The following is a 21,327-nucleotide window of genomic DNA, read 5'->3' on the forward strand; positions in this document are numbered from 1 at the left end:
AATAATTTTCTTTTAATGTTCATATTTGGGGTCTGGACATTGCCAACTTGATCAGTATTTAGTGCCCAATTCTGAATGTCCTTGAGTAATCTCTTAAACAGCCCTGGTACACCTGCTCCAAGAGTATAATTGCCCGGAGTATAATTCGTGTTGGCGCGTGGCCCAGTGCGTAAGACATCGGTCTAGTGATCTGAAGGTCACTGGTTCGAGCCTCAGCTGAGGCAGCGTGTTGTGTCCTTGAGCAAGGCACTTAACAACAAATTGCTCTGCGACGACACTGGTGCCAAGCTGCTTGGGTCTGGGTGCCCTTCCCTTGGACAACATCGGTGGCGTGGCTTGTGGCTTGCAGCTTGGCCAACTGCTGGCATCCCATACAACCCTGCCCAGGCCTGTGCACTGGAAACCTTCCAAGGCACAAATCCATGGTCTCACGAGACTAACGGATGCCTAAAACAAAAATAATTGCCCAAGTTGTTCTGGGACTTAAACCCGGCATCAATGACAGACTGGGAATTCAAATGCCACACTGACCATGCACAAAGCTTGAATGAGCTTTTAAATTAGTGACTTGTTTGCTCCAGGGATGATATTTCTTGCACAGGTGCCTCTGAATTGTCTTCCTTCTTCCTAAATTGGCTTTTAGTCCATCAAAGCCCTTGTCTGCATCTTGTGCATTTTCTGCAGCCTCTGCTCCCACGTTCTCCTTGGTATAACTATATGACAGAAAACAAAAGGAGAAAGTGTACCCATTATGGTAGACCCTTCATAGCATTGGCATACAGAGGGATCTTGGAGGACCATGTACATAGATCACTAAAACTGGCTATGCAAGTCAATAAGTGAAAGAGGCGCTGTGGCATATGTGCTTACATTGGTTTGGTTGCTGCGTTTAAGAGTAGGGAAATTGTGCTGCACCTCTATATAACTTTTTGGAGACTACACTTTTGCACCATTATACAAAGGATGTGGACACTGGAAAGGGTTGCGAGTGGTTTACCAGGATGCTGTCTGAATTAGAAGTTAAAGAAAGATTGAACAATTTTGTGTAATTCTTGCAAGAGTGTTAGAGGCAAAGGATAGACCAGATAGTGGTTTTTTAAATTTACAGTATGGGGAGCAAAGAAAGTAGCAGGTCAGAATCTTTTCTCCAGTAGAGAAATGTCTAACACCAGAGGGGAAGTTTAAAGACAATGTTAGAGGCAGGACGCATAAAATGCTGGAGGAACTCAGCAGGCCAGGCAGCATCCATGGAAAAGAGTACAGCTGATGTTTCAGGTCATTTGGCAGGGCTGGAGAAACAAAGCTGAGGAGTAGATTTAAAAGGTGGGGGGGTTGGGGAGAGAGAAACACCAGGTGATAGGTGAAAGTGGGAGGGGGAAGGGTGAAGTAAAGCTCTGGGAAGCTGATGAAAGAAGATACAGGGCTGGAGAAAGGGGAGTCTGATAGGAGAGGACAGAAGGCCATGGAAGAAAGAAGAGGGGGAGGAGCACCAGGAGGTGATGGGCAGGTAAGGACAAGGTTAGAGAGGGAAAAGGCGATGGGGAATGGTGAACGGGGGTGCATTATCAGAAGTTTGAGAAATCGGTGTTCGCCCCCATCAGGTTGGAGGCTACTCAGATGTAATAAAAGGTGTTGTTCCGCCAACCTAAGTGTTGCCTGATCTTGACAAGTGGAACAAGTGCTACACCTGTCTGTACACCACCTCCCTCACTACTATTCAGGGCCCCAGACAGTCCTTCCAGGTGAGGCGACACTTCACCTGTGAGTCTGGGGTCGTATACAATGTTCAGTGGCCTCCTGTGTATCAGTGAGAGCTGACGTAGATGTGAGATCACTTGACCAAGCACCTGCGCTCTGTCTGGCAGAAAAAAATGGGATGTCCCAGTGGCCACCCATTTTAATTTCATTTCGTGATGAGGCCACTCTTGGGATGGAGGAATAACACCTTATTTTCTGTCTGGGTAGCCTCCAACCTGATAGCATGAACATTGAGTTCTTGGACTTCTGGGAATGCTTCCTCTGCCCCTCACCATTCCCTATCTCCCTTTCCCTCTCTCACCCTATCTTCTTGCTGGCCCATTACCTCCCTCTGGTGCTCCTCCTCTCCCCTTTTCTTTCTTCCATAGCCTTCTGTCCTCTCCTATCAGACTCTCCCTTCTCCAGCCCTGTATGTCTTTCACTGATCAACTTCTCAAATCTTTACTTCATCCCTCCCCCTTCAGGTTTCACTATCACCTGGTGTTTCTCTCTCCTCTTCTCCCCCCCCCCCCCGCCCTTTTAAATCCACTTCTCAGCATTTTTCCTCCAGTCCTGCCGAATGGTTTAAACCCAAAATGGTGACTACTCTTTTTCCATAAATACTGCCTGGTTTGCTGAGTTCCTGCAGCATTTTGTGTGTGTGTGTGTATAGCTTGGATTACCAGCATCTGCAGATTTTCTCGTTTATGTTGGAGGCAGATTTTTTTCACGGGTTCTTGGATAGGTTAACAGGGTAGTAGTGGAAGGAGGCAGTCTGCTGGAGTTTGAGGTGTTTATCTAGAGACACTGATATGGAAGGTATAGAGAAATATTATCCATAAGAGGAGGACATTCAGTATATATTGACATCAATATTGCTACAACGTTGTGGGCCGATTGACCTGTCCAGTGCTGAGCTGTTTGTTCTGTGTTCAAAGCCAAATGCAGATTGGGTGATTGCTTTGCAGAACAACTCCATTCAGTCTACAGGGGTAACCTTGAGCTTCCCTTTGCTTATCACTTAAATTCCCCATCCACTCCCATTCTAATGTCTTGGTCCTTGCTTCCGGTACTGTTGCAGTGAAGTCCAATGTAAACCTGAGGGGTAGGACAACTCATTCATCTGGTTCAGTTGCAACCTTCAGGACTTAATACTGAATACTTTCACTTCAGTTAACCTGATATGTGATGATATTAGTTGCCCATGTGTGATATTGACTCAGTTTATTTGTTGTTTTCTTCCCCAGTCTGCAGGGTATTATTGTCCTCATCTGCACTTTGCGGCTCCTATTTTCCTGTATCTTTGTTGTCACTCTTTCTGCTCCCATTCACAGACAAGCTAAACTTATTTAGACCTTAACCCCATGGCAGCTCCAGACTTGCCTAATAAGAAATCATATGTAGGGGCCAAATTAGGTGATTCAGCCCATCAATTCTGCCATTCGATCTTGGCTGTTTTATTATCCATCTCACCCCCTTCGCTCTGAAACCTTTGATATCATTACTAATCAAGAACTGAGCAGCCTCCACTCTTTTTTATTAATTTTAAGTTTCTACACTAAAACAAAAAAAACCCACCAACGAAATGGAGATTTTATATAGTGCTAAACAAACATGTCTAATATACAATTCGTAACAATACAGAAAAAGCACCCAAAATGAAATCATATAAAGTTAGTATCCTCCCCACCCTCCCACTACAAAACTCCAAGCCAACCATTACAATGTAAAGAAAAGTTAATCAAAGCTTTCATCACCACAGAGCTGTAAATATAAAAAAAGTATAATGCCTACTACCTGAACTATAATGTATTTCATGTTAAAAAAACCGTAAGACTTAACCAGAAAAAAAGTTGAAAGCAAGGGATTGTAGTACAAAAAAAAAGGATAAACCTATTAGCAAACACGAGGAAATCTGCAGATGCTGGAAATTCAAACAACACACAAAATGCTGGTGGAACACAGCATTTTGTTTGTGTTGTATAACACACTATTAGCCTCCACTCTAAATATACCCAATGACTCGCCTCCACAGCCATCTGTGACAATGAATTCCACCCTCTGGTTAAAGGAATTCCTCCTGATCTTTGGTCTGGAGGGACATCATCCTCTCTGGTCCTAGACTCACTTGCAAGCATGCTCTGCATTTCCACACTATCTGGGCCTTTCAGTAGAATTCAGTGAGAGATCTTGGCTCATTCTTCTAAACTCTATGGAGAACAGGCCCAGAGCCACCAAACGCTTTCATTCTCATGTTCATTCTCATAAGCCGCCTCTGGACCCTCTCAAGTGCCAGCAAACTTTTAGATACAGTGCTCAACACTGCTCTCAGTTCTCCAAATGTGATCTTTATTTTTCCAGTTCTGCAAAAAGATCTTTGATCCAAAATGTTACTTTGTGTTTCTGTTCCTGCAGATGTAGCCTGACCTGCTGAGTTTTCCAGTGTTTCCTACACTTTCTTTAGGTTCCTGACATCTGCACATCTGGATCTTCACCTCAGTATATTACCAATAATTGCAATGTTGTTTTTAAATAAATGTGAAAATCATTTGTCATATTTGCTTGTCTACTTTACTATTTCTCTTTAAGATGGATGGAAGTTTTTATTTTGTACAAGACATTATTTTGTACTTGGAATATTTAGGAGTGGGAGGGGAACTCCTGGAGTAAATAGTATGTTGCATAAATTAAATTGAAGCTTGAATCACATAGAAGTACTGAGGTTCTCTTGCACACCCATTTTAAGCTTTGTCCACTCCCAGAGGTGCCGTTTCAACCTGGTCTTGATTTCTTGGTGTTAGCTGGCATTCAGTGGTTTTGGGGAGGTGATTTTTGGATAGGTTATCAGTTCATTTGTGTGTACTTCCATGATGAGTCATTGTACAGTTATCAGGAGGTCAAACCTTTACGTTACTTCCTCTTTTTCCCATGCTCTCTCATTAGTCACCCAAGTTCATCAGATAGTTTTACTGCTTCCCAGGATCAATTTGGTTAACTCTGGAGAGAGGGTGGGTGGGAATGGAAATTAAACTTAGGATTTTGCTGTTCTTTCCATGTGTTTTCCTACAACAAACAAGTGAAAAATCACTTGAAATCAAGTAAGTCAGAGCTTAGAGCCTATTTTATCCACTGTTGTAAAATCTCTTCTTCAAATCTTGCTCCCAACCTGCCATTAAATCCTCAAGATATTAATTCTCAGCAGCATATTGTTCATGGCTTCCAGCTGCTCGAGTTCCTTGTGGTCATGCCTTGTTTGTCAAATACTTTCTTCTGGAGGCTTTACTTGAGGTTTGATACTGCCCTCATGTGATCTAAGTGAATTTATACACATTTACCAAGGTAGAAGGCAGATGTGAAATTGGGAGCAAAATTCTAGTTTTCCCCTCAATCTTGGATTGGATTAGAAGTTCCCAAAGTTGCTTCTGCTGAACAAGGCAAAATTAACACATTTTCAATTTAGAAGAAAATCAAAAAAAAATGCAGAAATTAGTTGTAAGCCATTCAGCTTTTTGAACCTCTTGGAACTTATTATTATTGTCAAATGCATCAAGATACAGTGAAAAGCTTTTTTGCATACTGTTCATACAGATGAAATCATTGCACAGTGCTTTGAGGTAAAACTAGGTCAAACAATATTTTAGAATATAGTGTATCAGGTACAGAAGAATTCAGGTAAACATAGTGTAAGATCATAATGATAGATTGTGAGGTTAAGAGTTCATCTTATTGTAGAAGGGAATTATTTAATAGTCTTAGATCAACTAGATAGAAGCTGTGCTTGAACCTGCTGGTTTGTACTTTCTGACTTTTCTGTTTTGCCCAATGGAAGAGGAGAGAAGACAACCTCCAGGATGAGTGTGTTCTTTGATCATTTATTAAGGCAGTGAGAAGTACAGACAGAGTCCATAGAGGAGAGGTTGGTTTCGATGCTGTGTCCTCAACTCTCTGCTGTTTCTTGCTGTGTCACATGCAGAATACTTGCTGTACCAAGTCATTATGCATGCAGATAGAATGCTTTCTATGATGCATAGACTAAAAACTGGTAAAGGTTGATGGGGACTTTCCATATTTCTTTGGCCGCCTGAGGAAGTAACAGGCATTGGTGAATATTCTTGACCATGGGACTAGGTCAGGCTATGAATGAAGTTCATTCCTAGGAACTCGAAGGTCTTATCTCTCTTGACCTTCACACTGCTGATGTACATATGCAGGTGTGCCCCCCCGCCCCCCGTGAAGTCAATGACTAGCTTTTCTTCTACATTCTACTTATTCTATTTTTTACTGTAATTAATGCTGATCTCCTCTCAACCATAATCTTGTCTTCCCCCTCCCCCCATTACATGATGCCTTCTATGTCTAGAAATGTATTTCCATTTTAAATTTATTCAGTGACTTAGCTTTCTGTGGTATCAATTTTCAGTTTATTACCCTCTGCAAGGGGGTAAACATTTTCCATCAGGCAGTTTTACATGTCTTGCTCCATTTCCTGATACCGTGATTCCTGGTTCTAGACCAAGCCAAGGAAAATATTTCCTTGATCTTCAGCCTACTGGGCTTTGTCAGTAATTTGTATTTTTCAATCTGATCTAATCTGTCTTCCAAACTTAAATAAATACAGACCTGATTTGCCCAATATTGTCTGTCGTGACTAGGCAGGAATTGGTGTAGTGTTGTACTTGCTTTTGAACTGGTGTCTTCTGCCAGACTGACATCCTGAGCAATAAAGTTCTCCTGACGCTCATTCAACCCAATAGGGTAGCCTCTGTTGTTCACATAGACTACCTGAACATAGAGCACAAGTGGAAACAAATTATTTTTGATGTTGAGGATGTTGAAGAGAAGAAACAATGATAACATGATTACTGCTGCTATACATGCTTAATTGTAACCTTTCCTCACGAAAGAGACCACATCTGCACACAATACTCCAGGTATGCTCTCACCATGGTTGTGTACAACTAGCTTTAGCTGTTCTAGTTCCTGTGTTCAGAACTTCACACAGTGAAGGCCAGCATGACATTAGCCTTGATAACTATTTGGATGGTTCCTTGTACACCAGTGACTGGTGTATTAGGAAACCCATATTCCATCAACTTCAATATTCCTTAATTTGTTCCCATGTGAATATTGTTCTGCCTTTTCAATTTTTTGATGAAAATGGATTCCTTCACGTTTATCCACATTGCATTGCATCTGTCTTGCATTTCCCCATCAATTTACCTGAGTTGCATTGAAGCTGTTTGGATCATTGTCAAATGTAAAAATATTAAGTTCGGTTTCCTCATTCAAATCATTAACATCGACTGTAAACTGCTGCTCTAACACTGATCATTAGCATATCCTATTAGTTACTGGCAGTCACCCCAGAGAAGTTGGAATGATTCCTACTCCTTGCTTCCTGTCTGCTGACCCATTTTCATTCTCTTTGCCAGATTAACCCCAATAGCATGTGATTTAATTTCAAGCAATAAGCTTTTATTTGTGACATCATTGAAGACCTTCTGAAAATCCTGATATGCCATTTAATGAGTGATTATATAATTCTTTGGATTTTTTTTTCCATTTTAGTTTTGCTTTGATTTTCATTACAAAAAGATTATTAAAGCCGATGAAGTTGATCGGGAAGTCAGCAACAGCAAAACTGCTTTGGTGTCTGACCTGTTTAGTGTTTTCTGTGAGAGACATGCCACCTCCTTTGTGATTCATAATTTTAATCCTTCATGAAATTCAGTGGAGTAATTTAAAAAATTATTTTGTGGTGGGATGAATATATAATATTTGTGGGAAGTTGCTGCAAGTTAGTGTGACATGAAGGGAGAAAATGAAGTTGGGGACCGGCAACTCACCTCATCCTGTGGACTTGTTTTGTCAGCTACTACCACTCTCTTTTGGTATGGTAGTGCACCAGTTAGTGTTGCTACCTCAGCTCCAGTGACCTGGTTTCAGTGTCAATCTTGGCTGCACTTTGTGTGATATTTGCATTTTCTGTCCTGTTACTGCGATATCCTCTGAATCCAGCTTCCTCCCAGAGGTGCAGATGGGTTAATTAGCTGCTCTGAATTGCCACTTGAGTGGGCTTGTGGCAAAAGAATGACAGAATAGGCGATGGGTAGTGGAGAATAAATTGTAGGACTACAGCAACACAAGGGGAGAGAAACAATGAGACACTTTTGCTTGGAGCTAGAATGGGCTTGAATTGAGCTGAATGACATTTTCCAGTGTCATCACAAGTACTTTGAGTGCACTTGCATCCATAAACCTGCTTCATAGCTAATAATGTCTTTCTTCCTAAATTTTTCCACCCTTGGCAATAATCTCTGCTGGGTTAATCTTTGTTGGCTTTCCCAATCATGAAGCTAGCATTTTTCTTGCAATTGCTTCCTTCTCTCATCTCCTAATGGCCTTTCTGAGATCATCGCCTTGTCTCCTGTGTTCTCAACATTGGTGGCCAGCCAGCTTCTGGTGTCCTCTCAAGTTGTCTGATATTGTTAAAGATCCTTCCTTTTGGGACACTGTCCTGTTTTTCTACAAATTTGCTATTGTTATTCCAATGCTCGAAAGCTATTTTAGTATTATGTCCTTGTAAGTTATAGCTTCTTCTTTCCTTCATCAGGTGTCACTTATGCAATTCATACCAATTACAGTTACATTTTCATTTTCCTACTCTACTCAGATGTTTCAGTCTGCTACGGTACTAAAATGGCTCTGATCAAATATATGGTAGTGAGAAAGATCATTTTATATTTCTCAACCTGCCTGTACCACTTTACACAATCTACCATTCCATTCTTCTCCTTCCTCTAGCTGCACTTATCTAACTCTTTTTATTGATTATTGTAGCAAAGGATCACTTCTCTTTTAGCTCATGCTCATGCTCATAAGATCTCCTAAGAATCTGCCCATGACTCTTCCTGGTTTTGTTCTGCATGCTGTCCCAATTCACATCTGAAAAGTGCTCATGTTTGCTGGTGACTTCCAGTTTTACCTCCCGCATTCATTTTACTGTCTCGCTCTCAATTTTTCCTGTTTGAAATACAATAACAAATATTTCCTCCAACCAAATATTGGGTAGATTGAACCGCTACTATCAGACCCCGTGATGAACAGCATCTACCAGCTATTTATAATTACTGATGTGCCAGTTAGGGACAGACTGTACTCTTCATAACCCATGTTCATGATTGATCTCAGGTGGGCAACAATATGTTTTAATCACCGCACTTGTTGTCCAACCTCCACCCATTGCCTTCTCTTAACTCCTCAATATTCTTAACTCTTCCTTGCTGTTTTCTCTAAATATGTGGTTATGTAAAACTGTCATTTTGAATCCTGTTTGCTTACTGTTACTGTGTTATTCATGACATATTCTTCTGGATAATAAATTGATTTTAAAATCAAATTACCTGCACTCATTGTTATTCTGACATCCCATGCATCCTCAATTGTTCCAACATTGTGTTCAGTTGTGAAATTCTCCAAAACGAAACTTTTCTGTCCCTCTTTCCAGTAAGAAATTAGATTAAGAAAAATAGCTGATACATTTGTAAATAAAAAAAATCTTTCTGCAATGAGCTTGAGAGCACAATGTTCTCTTAATTTTAGTGCTTTTTAATGGTCTTCATTTCATAAACCATCTGCATATTTAATGCTTCTTTGTACAGCATATTTTAGAATTTTATAATTACTATTCTACATAATTTGGCAGATTGCAAATCTTTTATGAATTTTCTTCCCACTTGAAAGCGCTTCTCACAGAAAATGTCCTGGTCTTATGTTTTTATCCTCAATTATTAAACCAAAAAGAGGAAATGTACTTACTAATTCAAATAAAATTAATGTCTGGGTAGATATTAAACTCAGCTGCTTCATATTTTTCACCCTGCCCTCACATTTACCTGGTCCATTTCCGACACCTCCCTCCCCTTGATCTTTCTGTCTTCATCTCTGGAGACGGCTTTCCTCCTGATATCTACTATAAGCCTACAGACTCTCACAGCTACCTGGACTATTTCTCTTCCCACCTTATCTCTTGCAAAAATGCTATCCCCTTCTCACAATTCCTTCATCTCCTCCACATCTGCTCTCAGGATGAGGCTTTTCAGTCCAGGATGAAGGAGATGTCTTCCTTTTTTAAACAAAGGGGCTTCCTTTCTTCCACCATCAACTCTGCTCTGAAACGCATCCCTCCCATTTCCCACACATCTGCCCTCACCCCATCCGCCTGCCACCCCACTTGGGATAGGGTTCCTCTTGTCCTCACCTTACCACCCCACCAGCCTCCAGGTCCAACGTATAATTCTCTGTAACTTCCGCCACCTCCCACTACCAAGCACATCTTCCCCCCCCTTCTGCTTTCTGCAGGGATCGCTCCATATGCGACTCCCTTGTCCGCTCATACCCCACCCCCATCCCTTCCCACCGATCTCCCTCCTGGCACTTATTCTTGTAAGCGGAACAAGTGCTACACCTGCCCTTACACTTCCTCCCTCACCACCATTCAGAGCCCCAGACAGTCCTTCCAGGAGAGGCGACACTTCACCTGTGAGTCCGCTGGTGTGGTATACAGCGTCCGCTCCCGGTTTGGTCTTTTATATATTGGTGAGACCTGGCACAGACTGGGAGATCGTTTCGCTGAACACCTACGCTCGGTCCACCAGAGAAAGCAGGATCTCCCAGTGGCCACACATTTTAATTCCACGTCCCATTCCCATTCTGATATGTCCATCCATAGCCGCCTCTACTGTCAAGATGAAGCCACACTCAGGTTGGAGGAACAACACCATATATACCGGCTGGGTAGCCTCCAACCTGATGGCATGAACATTGACTTCTCTAACTTCCGTTAATGCCCCTCTTCTCCTTCTTACCCCATCCCTGACATATTTAGTTATTTTTTTTCTCTCTCTGCCCATCACTCTGCCTGTTCTCCATCTCCCTCTGGTGCTCCACCTCTCCCCTTTTCTTTCTCCCAAGGCCTCCTGTCCCATGATCCTTTCCCTTCTCCGGCTCTGTATCACTTCTGCCAATCACCTTTCCAGCTCTTAGCTTCATCCCACCCCCTCCGGTCTTCTCCTGTCATTTCACATTTCCCCCTCCCCCCACTACTTTCAGATCTCTTAGTATCTTTCCCTTCAGTTAGTCCTGACGAAGGGTCTCGGCCTGAAACGTTGACAGTGCTTCTCCTTATAGATGCTGCCTGGCCTGCTGCGTTCCACCAGCATTTTGTGTGTATTGTTCATATTTTTAACGTCGTTTGCTAATGTATCAGTGCTAGCTGCATCCTCCTTGAGGTTGCTTGCCAGACTTTTGCACCACATCAGGAACATCTCTCGGGGTCTGTTATTTGGAACTTTGATCATGTATTGTATGATGAAGTATTGTCAGTTATTAACTGTCCTCTGGGAGCTGTTGGTTCTGAACAAACTTGCAATGGACTTGAAAGTGAACGTCTTTCCAACTGACTAGGTGAGGTTTGAACTTGAAATTTTGATTCTCTGACATAAGCAGTTAAATTAAACTGAATTATTCTGCATTTTCAAAGGGTTTTTGAGTTTGCAGTTTATATTACTTCAAAGTTGTCATATTCCCGCATAATGTTCCTGTCAAATATTGGCAGTTTCCACTTCCCCCAAGGAGAATGCACCATAATTTCTTTAATAAAAATTACATAAATATTCTTCCACAGAAATTCTGCACCATCTTTCGAAAGAGAAATGGAGAGATACTAGGCAGGTTAAATTGTGACAGAGCTAGACAGGTCTGCTACCTTTCTTTGAAAACAAAAGGACTAACGAACTTGCACGTGAAAAGCAATTGACTCAATATCATGATTCTGTCAAAAACCAGGAGTTACAGGGTGCTTGGAACAGTCTTCCAGTATTTGCATGAAGTCTGTCAGTATCCTCTCACTTGTGACGATGTGCCAGGCAGAACTGGCTTTATAGTTGAGCCAATGTTTGTAGCTTGCCAACTGTTGTATTGAACTGGATGGCAGCATTTCCACAGGAAAGCCCATTATCCCAAAACTGTGGCTGCATCAAAACAACATTTGGTACAAAGCCTGATGAAAGACTCAATAGAGTGAGGGCAAAGTCTTGATCTAGAAAGGCACAAACATTGTTGCTGGAAAACAAGATAAGATGAGCTATAAGCACTTGAGTTTGGGAGCATCTGTGGAATTGAAGATTCAACAGTTTGGGTTGGAGGTTTTGGCTGTACTCTTTCCAGCAGTTTTTCTTTCACTGACATGCCCTTGTAATTCCTTGGGTAATGTTTTCAGATTGTTGTTCTGTCTTGGCAGCATTCTTTGATCCCTAAATAGTTACTGCTTCCACTTGTATTGATATGATTTGCAGTTGTATGCATGACAGATCTTTTTCTTCAATTCAGATGACTGTACATTTCATTCCTTCTTGTAGTTTCCCCTCAAATAAAAAAAATAGTTTGTCAGATCGTCCAGTAAGTGTTCCTGGGAACTAACCTCCCAAGATGTGTGGAGAGAAACCTGGAATTAAGTGTGCATTTGTTTGGTGTTCTGCTTGCTGCAATGCGTGTATTGAATGGATAGATGAAGGTAGCTGAAAGCCTTTGCTTTTATGGTGGAAGTAATATTTGATCTTGTGATCTCACTATCTTCAACCTTACTTCCTCTTAAGAATTCTATTCCATTTTCCAGTTTCCTTCCATCTCGAATATATCAATTTAGATGTTTCATTTGTTGCCGTAAGTTGGTTACAGATTTGGCAGTGGAATGGAGGAATAGTGACTTCCAAAGGCAATCAGAATCAGGTTTATTATCACCAGCATGTGTTGTGAAATTTGTTCACTTAGCAAGTTCAAGTTCAAGTTGCTTTTATTGTCATTTCGACCATAAACTGCTGGTACAGAACACAGTAAAAATGAAACATTGTTCCTTCAGGACCCTGGTGCTACATGGTGCACAAGGCTTCACTAGATTATGTAAAACAACATAAAAACTGCAGTCCTCACAGGACTACATAAAGTACACCAAACAGTGCAGGGCAGTACAATAATTAATAAACAAGACAATAGGCACAGGAGAGGACAAATTACAGTGTCAGTATTCTGAGTATTGAGGAGTCTGATGGCTTGGGGGAAGAAACTGTTGCACAGTCTGGTCATGAAAGTCTGAATGCTTTGGAACCTTTTTCCAGATGGCAGGAGGGAGAGGAGTTTGTATGAGGGGTGTGTGGGTTCCTTCACAATGCTGTTTTGCGGGTGCAGCGCATGGTGTAAATGTCTGTAATAGCAGTAAGAGCGACCCCCGATGATCTTCTAAGCTGACCTCACCATCCGCTGCAGGGTCTTGCAATCCAAGATGGTGCAATTCCCAAACCAGGCAGTGATGCAGCTGCTCAGGATGCTCTCGATATATCCTCTGCAGAATGTGGTGAAGATGGTGGGGGGGGGGGGGGCAGTGGGAGATGGACTATCCTCAGCCTTTGCAGAAAGTAGAGATGCTGCTGGGCTTTCTTAGTTATGGAGCTGGTGTTGAGGGACCAGGTGAGATTCTCTGCCAGGTGAACACCAAGAAATTTGGTGCTCTTAATGATCTCAGTGGAGGAGCCACCAATGTTCAGCAGAGAGTGGTTGCTCCGTGCTCCCTTGAAGTCAACAAACATCTATTTTGTTTTGTTCATATTCAGAGACAGGTTGTTAGTTCTGCATCAGTCTGTTAGCTGTTGCACCTCCTCTCTGACTTGTTGTTCTTGCTGATGAGACCCACCACGGTCGTGTCATTGGTGAACTTCTGTGCCTCTTGATGAGCCTCTGAATGCTTCATGATGATGGATGTGAGTGCAACAGGATGGTAGTCGTTGAGGCAGGACACTGAAGACTTCTTCGGCAAGGGGATGATGGTGGCAGCCTTGAAGCACATTGAAACAGTGGCACTGCTCAGGGAGACGTTGAAGATGCCATTGAGAACATTTGCCAGCTGGTCTGTACATCCTCTGAGCACTCTGCCAGGAATATTGTCTGGTCCAGCAGTCTTCTGTGGGTTGACCTTGCATAGAATTTTCATCACGTTGGCCACGGTGAGACACCTGGTCATTGGAAAGAGGAGTGGTCTTCCTTGCCACCACATCATTTTCCACCTCAAAATGAGCGTAGAAGTTGTTCAATGCATCTGGGAGGGAGACGTCACCAGCACAGGCAGGTGATGTTGTCCTGTAGTTGGTGATGTGAATGTCCTTCCACATGTGCCGCGTGTCGTTGCTGTCCTGGAAGTGGCTGTGGATTCGCTGGGCGTGTGCATGCTTTGCCCCTCTGATGGCCCGGGACAGTTTGGCCCTCGCTGTGGTTAGGGCTGCCTTGTCGCCTGCTCTGAAGGCGGAGTCACATGTCCTCAGTAGCGCACACACCTCCGGGGTCATTCATGGCTTCTGGTTAGAGTGTGTAGTGATGGTCTTGGACACAGTGACGTCATCGATGCACTTGCTGGTGTAGCTGGTCACTGATGCTGTGTACTCCTCTAAGTTGGTAGAGTCGCCATTAGTTGCAGCCTCCCTGAACATGTGCCAGTCAGTGTGCTCAAAGCCGTCTTAAAGAGCAGAGATGGGTCCTGCTGGCCAGGTTTTCACCTGCTTCTGAACTGGTCTGGAGCACCTGGCGAGTGGTCTGTATGGTGGGATTAGCATAAGAGATGTGGTGTGAGTAACCGAGGTGGGGGCGGGGCTCCACTAGCAGGTGTCGGGGATGTTTGTATAAACAAGGTCCAACACGTTCTCCCCCCTTGTTGCAAAGTCCACATTCTGATGGAATTTGGGGAGCACTGACTTGAGGTTTGCGTGCTTAAAATCTCCGGTGATAGTAAACAGCCCATCAGGGTGTGCATTCTGCAGTTCGCTATGCAGCCCCATACAGTTCACAGAGTGTCTCCTTAGCATTAATGCTGGGGGGAATGTACACATCGACTATGAGCAGCAGCAGTTCAATGTAATAAATATTTTAGAAGAAAATGATAAATCAATTACAGTATACTATATTGAATAGATTAAAGATCATGCAAAAGCAGCAACAGAGAGAGAGGAAAGAACAAGTAAAGTATGTATCAATACCACCCTCTGTTTATGATACAGACACCTTTATATGTTAAACGGAACAAGTGCTACACCTGCCCTTACACTTCCACCCTCACCACCATTCAGGGCCCCAGACAGTCCTTCCAGGTGAGGCGACACTTCACCTGTGAGTCAGCTGGTGTGGTATACAGCATCCGGTCCTCCGGGTGTGGCCTTTTATATATTGGTGAGACCTGATGCAGACTGGGAGACCGTTTCACTGAACACCTACGCTTGGTCCGCTAGAGAAAGCAGGATCTCCCAGTGGCCACACATTTTAATTCCACGTCCCATTCCCATTCTGATATGTCTATCCATGGCCTCCTCTACTGTCAAAATGAATCCAAACTCAGGTTGGAGGAACAACACCTTACATACTGGCTGGGTAGCCTCCAACCTGATGGCATGAGCACTGACTTCTCTAACTTCCGTTAATGCCCCTCCTTCCCTTCGTACCCCATCCCTGACATATTTAGTTGTTTGCCTGATCTCCATCTCCCTCTGGTGCTCCCTCCACCTCTGTTCTTTCTCCTGAGGTCTCCCGTCCCATGATCCTTTCCCTTCTCTAGCTCTGTATCACTTTCGCCAATCACCTTTCTAGCTCTTAGCTTCATCACCCCCGCCCCCCGGTCTTCTCCTATCATTTCGCATTTCCCCCTCCCTCCATGACTTTCAAATCTCTTACTATCTTTCCTTTCAGTTAGTCCTGACAAAGGGTTTTGGCCCGAAACGTCGACAGTGCTTCTCACTATAGATGCTGTCTGGCCTGCTGTGTTCCAGCAGCATTTTGTGTGTGTTGTTGAAGGTATGTATCAGAATGCTTAGGCAGGGCTTATTAAATAAGAAAATGATATAAAGAGAGCCAGGCATGTATAAAGAGAGTAGTGAAAGCAAAATATGGTTTCAGAGAAGCTGTATAGGGCAGAGTTAAAAGGAGGAGTTGTAATGGTCCAATAATTGAACTCCATATTGAATTCCAACTAAGCAACAAGATGATTTTGTTGAATAGTGTTCAGGCAGAGGACAGGAGGATCCAGAAAAGGAAAATTGAAGTAGTTAGGTTTGAGAAACTCAAATTCAGTCCCTTGAGTTGAGGAAAGTGATCACTTGAGCTGAGTTACTTTGCTGGAGTAGAGGTGTCTGTATCATAAACAGAGGGTGGTATTGATTAAAGAGGAGTGCTTTGGGTTTTGGATTGTGGAACAGATTGAACTGTGTCAGTCACATTACATGCAGTTTGAAAGGTAATGGAATGGCAGACATCATTGAATCCTAGTATATGGCCCGGAAATGGGCCCTTTTGCCTCCTACGTCCATGCTGACCCTTGTACCCTTCAATGTTAAAGTTCAAAGTAAATTTACTATCAAACTACACATATGACTCTGAGATTCATTTTCTTGTGGGCATACTCCACAATTCCAAAAACTGTAATAGAGTCAATGAAAGACCACAGCATCAGGGGTAACAACGAGTGTGCAAAAGGCACCAATCTGTGCAAATACGAAAAGACAGAAGTAGTAATGAACAAATGTAGTAAATATCAAGAACATGAGATGAGTCCTTGAAAGTGAGTCCATAGATTGTGGGAATATTTCAATGGTGGTGCAGGTGAAAGATGAATGAAGTTATCCTGTCTGTTTCAAGAGCCTGATAGTTGAGGGGTTGCAAAATGGAAGAACATGTTCAAGGATCCAGTGAATGAAATAGGACACGCAGATTTAAAAATGGATATGTTCAATATTTAAGAAACGAACAGTGAAACACTAAATTGGGTGTCTAGGTAAACAAGTGATCATCTAAGTACCCAAAAGCACTACACAGTTACCCTTTAAATGAACAGATACTGTGCTAAACCTCCCTGATTTATAAAATCGAAGAAGTAAGCATGCTACGGAAAGATACTTAACTAAAGAAACTGCAGGGGGGCCTCTCTGTGTCTGCAATGTTCATTCCCAGTGGTCCTTCAGGACCATTTGTGAGGTCGGGTCCTGTGGGTGGCAGGACAGAAAGAACCAGGTTGCCCAGAATTGGAGGTGGGCTCCATTGCGTCCTTTGCCCTACCAATGGGAAATGTGCATCACAAACTTTAAATGAACCAATCAGCATGACGGAAGCAGCTTTCGAAAGGATTAAGCCACACCCTCCAGAGTACGGGGGAATAACCATTGCTGAACCTGGTGGTGCAAATCCCGAGGTTCCTGTACCCTGCTGAAGGCAACAGCAAGGAGAGAGCATGGGTAGTGGGTGTCATGCTGCTTTCTGCAACAAAACTCTTGTGGAGATGTGCTCAGTGGTGGGGACGGCTTTGCCAGTGATGGACTGGGTCAGATCTACTACTTTTCATCGGATTTTCTGTTCAACGGCATTGGTGTTTCCATACCGGGCTGTAATGAAGCCAGACAATATACTCTCCACCACACATCAGTTATACTGTAGATGTCATGCCGAACATTTGCAAATTTCAAAGGAAGTAAAAGTGGTGCTGTGCTTTTTTTCTAAATTGCATTTGTGTGCTGGGTCCAGGGCAGGTCCACCGTAATGATGACATAATCCCATTTGCTCACTGGAAGTGAGACCGAGCTGTGAAAACGAACCGGGGGAATAGTGTCTGCTCTGTCACACTGAAATATGCCTTGAACCTGACAGTACGTTCCAGCTTGAGGGCTCCTCAGTTCACCGGATGGACTATAGTGTGCCATTAGGTAGAGCAGAAGTTGGAGGGGTCTGCTTCTGAATCAACTCCTTATAGCACTTGGAAGTGACAGTCCAGCTGTTTTCCTGGTTACTTGACAGGGAATGTCGATCTGGTGGCAGTCCATGTCCCACCCCCCAGGCAGATGTGAAGCCTGCATATAATGAACATGATTACCAGCTTTGGAACAGGATAACCTGAGGACTTCACAGCAAGTGACTATGATGTCACAGTGCGCTGTGTGACATAATGTCATGGCAACTGTTGCCTGAGCGTCAGCAAACACAAAGGAGCTAGTCCTTAACTTCAGGAGGGAGACTGTGCGTACATGCCCATTCACATCAGTGGTGCTTGAGGCTAAGTGTCCTGGTGAAACTGTGTAGGTACCGTGGCCAAAAAAGTTCCCCAGCACTTCTGTTTCCTCAGGAGGCTACAGAAATTTGACCCTCACTAGTTTTTACTGATGTTTTGAGAAGGTATCCTATCAGGATGCATCGCAGCTTGGTATGACAACTGCTCATCTTGAGTCACAAAGAATCAGACAGAGCTTATCACATTGTGGAAACCAGCCTCCCCTCCATGGATTCTGTCAACACTTCTCACTGCCTGGCTTTGCACGTTACTGTGTGCCTGGCTTACACTTTCTATATAACTGTAGCTCTTTATTCTGCGTTCTGTGTGCAATCTCATTGCAATCTGAGATTCTGCCACCAACAGCTGGGCCATTGGTGAACTTGGAGATGGCATTTGAGTTGTGCCTGGTCCCATAGTCATGAGTGTAGAGATTGGAGCAGTGGTTTAATCACACATCATTGAGATGTGCTTGATTGTCAGCAAGGACATGTTATTACTGACAGAAGTTGAGGAACCAATTGCAAAGAGATTTTTTTTAAAAAAAAGCCTAGGTTTTGAATCTTGTTGTTTAGTAGTGAGGAGGTGATGGTGAATAGAGCTGTAATTGATTATCTCCAGGTTCTGTGGTTTCCTCCAAAATTTCAAAGATGTATGGATTAGTCGGTTGATTGGTCATTTGCGTCTAATTGAGCTGCGTAGGCCTGTTGAGCCAGAAGGGCTCATAACCATGCTGTACCTCTAAATAAAATAAAAATAAACAGCAGCTTGATGTTTGTTTTGCTGTTGTCTAGATGCTGCAAAGCTGAGTGGAGAGCCAGTGAGATTGCATCTGTTGTAGACTGAATCTCAACCATGCTCTCTTCTCACTGCTGCCATCAGGAAGGACGTGCAGGAGCTTCAGAACCCCCACCACTATGTTCAGGATCCATCAGGCTCTTGAACCAGAGGGAACAGCTTCACTTACCCCAACACTGAACTGTTCTCACAACTTTTGGATGCATTTTCATTGACTCTTTATCCCAGGTTCTTGATTTTTATTGCTTAATTCTTTATCATTATTCATATTTCTTAAAATTTGCAGTTTGTCTTTTTCACTTAGGTTGTTTGTCCATCTCGTGTGGGGTCTTTAATTCTATTGTTCATTTTGTAATGATTGTGAATGCCCACAAGAAATGAATCTCAGGGTTGTATATGGTGATGTATGTACTTTAATAATAATTTTACTTAGAACTTGAAACTTTGACAATAGTGGTAGAAGAGAAAAATCCAGGTCTTTGCTCAGTCGAAGGGTTTACTGTGATTTATCCTACTTTACTGCAAAAGAATTTTGTTGCCAATTTGCTGTAAAGAGACTTTGCTCTGTTAGGGAACAGAAATAAAGACACAGTCCTCCGTATAAAGTTAACCTTTTAATATGTGATCACGGGGAACCTTTGTCTTACGACTCTGCCAATGCCAGGTTACATCTTAAAATTATACTGTAAATTTTGGGCAGTAGCTAACAGCTAAACATACTTGGTCAGCAATTTCAAGAAGTCTACCAATTGATTTCAGCAAGTCTACCAATATTGCCACGCAAAACTAGAATTGCACATCTACAGTCAGTTCGTCTATCAGCTAGGCGATCTCAGACAAAGGTTGGCATGACCTCATCAGTGGCATGATCTATTTCTAGCTATTAGTTTGCATGATCAAGACAGTGTCTGCATCTTATCCTGTCACCCTCATGACCCAAGTCTTGAGCAATACTTAGCCAGTCAAGCTTGACAACAAAATTTAATTCAAAATTTAATTTTCTTCCTCACTGAGGCAGGAGTTAATTCTATCCATGCCCAACTTCCTCACAGTGGAGTGAGCGCAAAAGGGCAGAAGTTTTTCAGGTGGCTCACTCTGCCTCGCTGAGCCACTGGTATAATTTGAAGCGGGTGGGAACCTTCGACAATAGAAGTGCTATGTTGACGAACTCCAGCCAGTTGGGCAGCACAGATTTTCAGTCACTGCTGGGTGTTGATACCTTGCAAGGTTTCACCCATTTGAAGGAAGTCTTGAGGTTGTTCTCCGATACTGATCACAGGGTCACTGGAAACAGTGGGGTTTACCACAGGTGTAATGTTATTCTCCCTTTCAAAGTGTGCATGAAAGTGTGCATCGGGGAGTGAAGCATCACTGCCAATTAGGCTGTCAAGTTTTGCCTTGTAGGAAGTAATGGTGTGCAAACCTTGAATGCCACAGGTCTTGCCCTCAGCAGACTGCAAATCTCCTGGTTTATACCTCTTTTTCAAAGGCATCCATCCAGGTCCTGATGAAGTTGGCGATGACTTTGGCATGTTCAGATCCAAAGATGAATCCCTGAATATGGTCCTTCACTGGTACTGTGGTTTTTGGTCTCTGCCTCTGTGTGGGGAATAGAAGTACAGTCAAGTGATTAGACTTGTCAAAGTGTGGGTATGGAATGGCCTGGTAAAATGTTCCTGATGGTGGTGCAAAAGTGATCGAATGTGTTGGCCCCAGGAAACATGTATGTGGTAGTTTGTGAGAGGCTTGGTTGAAGACCCCTGCGAGGATTGGGAAGACATCAGGATGTACTGCCTCATGACTGCTGGTCATGGTACTCAGCTCCTCCAGTGCCAGCCTGAAGTTTGCTCTGGTGGAGTGTACGGTGGTACTCTGTGGAGGATGATGGCAGTGAACTCCCTCAATACTTACAACGGGCAACACTTGACAGCCAGATGTTCCAGGACTGCAATATCAACTTGAGCAGAATCTCAGACCTCATTCCTTCATTGTAACATCCAAACGAACATTAATCCATGCTGACTGCAGTGGTTTGAGTAGGTCCACTATCATATTCTAACCAAAAATAAATGTCCCATTTATAAAGAACGTCCTCATGATAAACTAAACTTTATCTACTGCCCCTCATGTACCGTCCTTCCCCAAATCCCAGGTTCTTCTTCAGCAGATTGCATTTAGTTGAGCCATTTTACCAGTTCCTCTTTTGCATTTAGCGTTTTGCGTAAAATTTGGAAATATTTGGGAGTGGTTTTGTGCCATTGGTATATCGTGCTTGTGATTAATTTAATTCTCAAGAGCTCATTTCTTGGAGAAACTTGAATTCTTGTGGTCTTGGCTGGAATGTGACTTGTATGCCAGAGTTAAAGGTCACCACACCACCCACAGTCTTTTCATATCACAGTGTGACACCTTTTGGAGATTTGCGTTTTGAAAGAAGATCTTAATGATGCACATTCTACGAAGTAAGAACTGTGTGAGCATTCATTCTTTTTTTAGTCTTGGTACCAGTGCTGTTGTTAAATAATAACTTTAGTTGATAAACAAATGCAAACTGGAATAAACAGCCCTGCATATTTTGAGGGCAGGACAATGTGTTCACACTGAACAATGTGCAACAAGATGGTTTTGTGTCAATAATGTTGAGTGGTGATGATGCATTCAGATGA

At 42.9% G+C, this 21,327-nt stretch overlaps 1 protein-coding gene across 1 annotated transcript in view; it reads left to right on the top strand.

Annotated features, from left to right (window-relative positions):
- The window catches only part of imp3 (IMP U3 small nucleolar ribonucleoprotein 3), a 224,374-nt gene that overhangs the window by 69,219 nt on the left and 133,828 nt on the right, over positions 1–21,327 (top strand). The window lies entirely within an intron of this gene.

The sequence above is a fragment of the Hypanus sabinus genome, chromosome 11 (genome assembly GCF_030144855.1).
Source record: "Hypanus sabinus isolate sHypSab1 chromosome 11, sHypSab1.hap1, whole genome shotgun sequence".
NCBI lineage: Eukaryota > Metazoa > Chordata > Chondrichthyes > Myliobatiformes > Dasyatidae > Hypanus > Hypanus sabinus.